This window comes from Meriones unguiculatus (assembly GCF_030254825.1).
Source record: "Meriones unguiculatus strain TT.TT164.6M chromosome 13 unlocalized genomic scaffold, Bangor_MerUng_6.1 Chr13_unordered_Scaffold_90, whole genome shotgun sequence".
Lineage (NCBI taxonomy): Eukaryota > Metazoa > Chordata > Mammalia > Rodentia > Muridae > Meriones > Meriones unguiculatus.
The window spans coordinates 1-5,437 of record NW_026843692.1 but is presented as its reverse complement, the minus strand read 5'-3'; the positions used below and the strand labels follow the sequence as shown (position 1 = coordinate 5,437).

General features: G+C 36.1%; 1 pseudogene; it reads left to right on the top strand.

The window, feature by feature from the left end:
• Positions 1-242: 242 nt before the first annotated feature.
• LOC132651418 (zinc finger protein 120-like) lies at positions 243-4,728 on the top strand (annotated as a pseudogene).
• The last annotated feature ends 709 nt before the right edge of the window (positions 4,729-5,437 follow it).

The following is a 5,437-nucleotide window of genomic DNA, read 5'->3' as shown; positions in this document are numbered from 1 at the left end:
TTCGGCAGAGAGTATATTCTATTTCTCAGAATATCATGTATTCATGACATTGTTACTGCCTGAGACTTCTGAGTCATTGGATTACGGGTGTGTGACGTTTTTTTCTACCTCTTGTATTTGTGTTGATTATTTTAAATAAGGGAATATGAGTAGTATTTTGCCCATATGTGTGACTATGCACCTCTTGTGTACTGCTTCTCACAATAGTCAGAGATGACCTCAGATCTCCTGAATTTGGAGTTATGGACAGTTGTGAGCCTCCATGTAAGCACTGTTAATTGAGCCCAGTTATTTGCAACACTAACAAGAGGTTTTCATTGCTGAGCCACCTCAACTGCCTTATGTTGCTCATTTACTACCAACTATTCCAGGTCTAATGTTTTCATCTGTCCATTTGTACATGTTTGAACATGAATTCCCTTTTAGTAAGGTCTCATTAATATTATAGTTTAAACTGGGCCACTTCTGGTTCCTAGTAGATACAGAACTGTAGTGAATATATAATTTTTTGTAAGATCTTAAAAAAACTGTTGAGTTCTTTGTATCTTTTTTATATGATTGATTTTTGCTGTGAATACAGGTTTTAAATGTACTTCTAGATGTCAAGAAACTTGTTTCAGAGGGTGGGCTGGCCTCTGACTCAATGAGATAAAACATACCTTTGCTTCCTGAGTGCTGGAATTAAAATAATGAGCCAATACTTCCTGTTTGCCCATAATTTTTTAGTTAGTAATTGTGCATACAGTTTCTGTGATCTGTGGTGTGTAGTGTTCATCGACTTCCTTGTTTTGCTTTCTTTATGTCTGTTAATTGGCATTTCTCTTATAAGGCTGTATTCAATTCGAAGGTTGCTGAAGTGATGTGAACCTCCTCAATTAGTTTCCTTCTAAAATGACTTGGTGAGTTCATCGAAACCTTTTTGACAGGACATATCAGGGAAGCACCAGAATTATATGAATATATTACCAATGAAGCATGCATTTACACTGTTGTCACCATTGTGCTTTCTATTATACTCATGTATGGTTTAATTTAGAATTCAGTAACCTATGACGATGTGGATGTGAAATTCACTCAGGAAGAGTGGGCTCTGCTGGATCCTTCCCAGAAGAGTCTCTACAAAGATGTGATGCTGGAGACCTATAAGCACCTTACAACTATAGGTAAGACAGTGAATTTTCTTTCTCTATTAAGGTAATGGGGACATCTGTTGTTATTGTTGTTTGTTTTATTGATGCTCTTATATAATTTCAATTAGAATTGGGATGATTGAGGTGAATAACCAGGCATGTTTCTGAGATTGACTGAACATAGTAACAGAAAATGTACCTATTTTTCAATAATATATCACACCTTTTCTGGTACATATTTTAGGCTACAATTGGGAAGAGCATAATATTGAAGAACATTGTCAACATTCTAGAAGATATGGAAGGTAATTATTTCATGGAAGTGGATATAATATGCCTGTGAAAAAATTTTTAATCATTTATTTATTCACTATTTATATATTATTGTGCCTGCACACCAGATGAGGGCACAAGATCTCATTATAGATGGTTGTGAGCCACCTTGAGGTTGCTGGGAATTGAACTCAGGACCTGTGGAAGACCAGCCAGTGCTCTTAACCTCCAAGCCAACTTGCCAGCCCCTGTGAAAAAAAACTTTAATGTGTCCCAGAAGTTTTAAAGAAAAGCAACAGTGTGAAAACAAATACTACTTTAAGAGTATTAAGGAACATTAAATTCTCCCAAACCCATGTTCCTCACTCTCAGGCATATTATTTATGTTCGCAAGGCATTCCAATGTTAAAGAAGACTGTGAAACCCTTCCTAAATAGACATTACTGTAAAAAACTGTTTTATTCACCTCTCATAATTGCTGTCTCCATGGATTACTGTCCCTCTGTCTTTTAAGTTCTGTACAATTTATCTTAGGCCTAGAAGATTTTCAGTCTGTGAGAATTACTGCTTCATATGCACACCCTATCTTGTTCTTTCTGAACTCATTGATAGCTGAGTCAGTTCAGCTATTCTGGCACAACTCCTCTCCTAGCTAACTTATTAAATCTGGCTTTTCTCCTTCCCTCTGAATTACGTTGTTTGGCCTTAAATAACTCCTGCATTTTTTTTGCTAATCATCAGCCTCTTCCTTATTTGCTGGCTGTCTTGATCTTTACCTTAGTTTTCTCACTAAAACCTGTCTTTCTATTACTGTCTTTCTATTACTTTCTATACACTAAAACTACCTCCTCTCTCCATGGAGTGTACCTTAAGGAGCTTCCTTTCCTCTCTCTTCTCATGAGAGATGCACATATCCTAATCTGTCAACTATTTTTCAGATTTTGTCCCTTTTGTGCCACTGAATTAGACATCCCTTTGAAACATGGGTGCTTCATTCTACCAACTATTTTACACCCTTTGTTTGAGATTACAGGCATGTACCAACATGCCTGAACCTAAACTTTTCTTTACGAGACATTGGTGTATACCAGGCTGGCATTGAAGTCAGATATGCTGGCCTCTGTCTCCTGGATTAAAGGTGTATTTCTATTCCAGCCAGATCACATAGACTTCGAAGGACTTTGGATAGGATCTTTTTACCACAGCATCCATGTTCTAAATTAAAATTCCTCTATATAAATGATAAATTATTACTTACATCCACATATTACATACTCTGTAGAAATTCCTATCTGTTGAGTATCCTACTGCTCATACTGAAAAAGGCATACTCATTGAATAGGTGATAATTTCATGTACAACACCTCCTTGTGAGAAAATATTCCATAGCAAAGGTGATTTTACTCATATCCTTGAAGTAAAGTTTGCTAAGCTACGTTAGACGGAAGGTATGAGAATCAAGAATATTGTTGGGGAGGAAACCAGAATCCCTATAGCACATGTCTTTGAGGAACAAAGTGTCCAACTATGTGAATTTGGGAATCTTTCATTTGTTATTCCTCTTTTAGTAGTTATATCCTTTGTCATAATTCATACAAGTCATGTAAGGGTAAGGATATGGAAAGAAGAACATACCTCTCTCTCCCAGAACAATTAGAAGGCATGTCCTAGTCCTTACTTTGAGTAGGCTTTTTGAATGTGGTGCAAGTTTACATTGAATTTATTAATAATTATTCATAATGAAATTACTACTTAATTGTTAAAGAATATTCATTGTGTCCTCCATAGCTATGATGTTCTTGTAGATCTCCATCATTACGTCTTTGTTGATATACTTTTTGGAAGGATCCAGCAAAGTCTGCTTTTCCTGAGTAGGTATTTTCCAGAAGCACATCATCGTGTGCTTCTAAACTATCCTATAGCATTCGAAACTATCCTATACATGTATACAACAGAAAGCATGATGGTGACAACACTATAAGTTTATATTTGTTCATGTGTTCATTCATTCATTATTAATAAAAAAATGAATCATAAGCTTTTATCACACTCAGAAAGTCTAAGCAAAGCAGGGGACTATTAATACATTACACTAATATTCTTCATTAGTTTTCCAAACTCATTGGGAATATAGCAAAAAAAAAACTCTCACTACAGAAAATCCCTATAATTTCTGTCCCTGTGGAAACTTTTGTGTCTATTATGGTTCATTTACAAATGTAGTATGAGTCCAATACAGGAAAGTTTATGAATTCAGTCACTGTGGTAAAGCTGACTGCTTCTAGGTCTTTTTAAATATGTGAAAACCCACTTATCTAAAAATGATGCTGTAAGTTGTCTATGTATTAAAGTTTCTTACCACCAAAGATATCTTGGAACATACAAAACACCCACAGTCAAGGGGGTAACTATGAATGTAAACAGAGTGATAAAAGGTTAAGAGGCAACTTCATTTTACAATTAGACGAAATTGCAAACTTATTTACGCCAAGAAAAAGATTCATCAGTGTAATGACTATTGTAAATCTTACAGATACCTAATTATCTTTGCAGGAATGAAAGAAAACATATTTATGAGAAGCACTATGAATGTAAGCAGTATGGTAAAGCGTTTTCCCAGCCCAGGAATATCCTAATGCCCAGAAGAACACATACTGGACAAAAACCTTATGAATGTAATCAGTGTGGGAAAGCCTTTTCACAAGTCAGTAATCTCCAGAGTCATAAAAGAACACATACTGGAGAGAAGCCCTATGAATGTAATCAGTGTGGTAAAGGCTTTTCATACCTCAGTACACTCCAAGTGCATAAAAGAACACATACTGGAGAGAAACCCTATGAATGTGTTCAGTGTGGGAAAGCCTTTTCACAACACGGAAGTCTTCAAAAGCATTTAAGAACACATACTGGAGAGAAGCCTTATGAATGTAATCAGTGTGGGAAAGCCTTTTCATAATTGAGTAGTCTACATATTCATAAAAGAACACATACTGGAGAGAAACTGTATGAATGTGGTCAATGTCATAAAGGCTTTTCACTCCTCAGTTCACTCCAAGTGCATCAAAGAACACATACTGGAGAGAAACCCTATGAATGTAATCAGTGTGATAAAGCCTTTTCACACCCCAATAGTATTCATGTACATAAAAGAACACATACTGGAGAGAAACACTACATATGTAATCACTGTGGTAAAGCCTTTTCAAAATCCAGTACTCTCCAAGTTCACAAAAGGACACATACTGGAGAGAAACCCTACAAATGTAATCAGTGTGGGAAAGACTTTTCACAAGTCAGTAATCTCCACAGTCATAAAAGAACACATACTGGAGAGAAACCCTACAGATGTAATCACTGTGGTAAAGCCTTTTCCCAATCCAGTAATCTCCATGTGCACAAAAAGACACATACTGGAGAGAAACCCTAGGAATGTAATCAATGTGATAAAGCCTTTTTAAAAAGCCAGCAGTCTGCAAAGGCATAATGGAACACACAATGGAGAGATACCCTACGAATGTAATTAATATGGTAAAGCCTTTGCATGTTGTAGTGGTCTTCAGAGGCATGAAAGAATTCAAACTGCAAAGAAATCTTATGAATGTAATCATTGTGTTAAATGCTTTTCACAACCCAGTTGTCTCTAAGTGCATAAAAGAACACATACTGGAGGGAAGCCATAAAAATGTAATCTGTGGCGAAAAGCCTTTTCACGGAAAGGAAATTAACAAAATAATAAGAGAACACATACTGGAGAGAAACCCTGTGAATGTAATTAAGGTGGTAAAGCCTTCACACATTGCAGTGATCTCCAAAGTCATGACAGAATTCATACTGGAGTGAAACCCAATGAATATACTCAACGTTGTAAAGGCTTTGCACATTGCTGTGATCTCGTAAAGGCTGAAAGTTTTCATACTGGACTGAAACCCTATGAATATAACCAGTAAACCCTTTGCCTGTCACATTTTTTCAAAGCGTCGAAAGAAAGTATACTGGAGAGAAAACCTTGTGAATGTTTTTAGTATATTGAAACC